We start from the raw sequence: 700 nt of genomic DNA on the forward strand, positions 1-700 counted from the left end.
GGGGTGGCTGGCGAGGAATGCTTGCTCGATCGCTCTCTCAGCGAGCGAGTCGACGGACGTTCATTCATCTGTCTATCTATCTCTCCATCTATCTCCATCTATCTATATATATCTTATATATCTTCTCTATCTCGGTACGCGCGTTCGTATATGTCCTCCGTCGTTGGTTATTTGCCCGAGCGGAGTGAGTCCGTGTGTGTGAGTGTGGCCTGCTTGCAGGGATGGCGGGCGGACCCGCACGCACACACACCCCTCATGCAGTTGGATCGGGAGCTGGCCAGCTCCTTCCCGGAAGCCTTCGGACCCTTCGCGCCCGTCTTGGCTTACCTTGATTGGATGGAGAGGCACGTGTGCGGCGCCAGGTACTGACGAAGAGGTAAGGTGAGAGGGAGGGAGGGAGGCTGGTTGCTGGGTGTTCTTGCTGGCGCGGAGATAGAGACGTCTGCGGGCTTACTGCGCTCATCAGGGGCGGGGAACCCGCAATGAGATGCTGAGGGCATTTTGAGTTGCAAAAAATCAACTCAGATTGGTGATTGCATTTTTCAACTAAGACCGCAGGGCGGGGACCTTGTTCCTTTTTACCCATCTCCTAGTGGCTAGTTCCATAGTTCCATTTCACTGTGGCACAGCTCGCGTTACAAAACCTTGATTTTGACCATTTGCGCACTATTGTACCTCTCGGTGCCTTCCAGAGGCAGCT

The sequence above is a fragment of the Emiliania huxleyi genome (assembly GCF_000372725.1).
Source record: "Emiliania huxleyi CCMP1516 unplaced genomic scaffold EMIHUscaffold_66, whole genome shotgun sequence".
In the NCBI taxonomy this organism is placed as follows: Eukaryota; Haptophyta; order Isochrysidales; family Noelaerhabdaceae; genus Emiliania; species Emiliania huxleyi.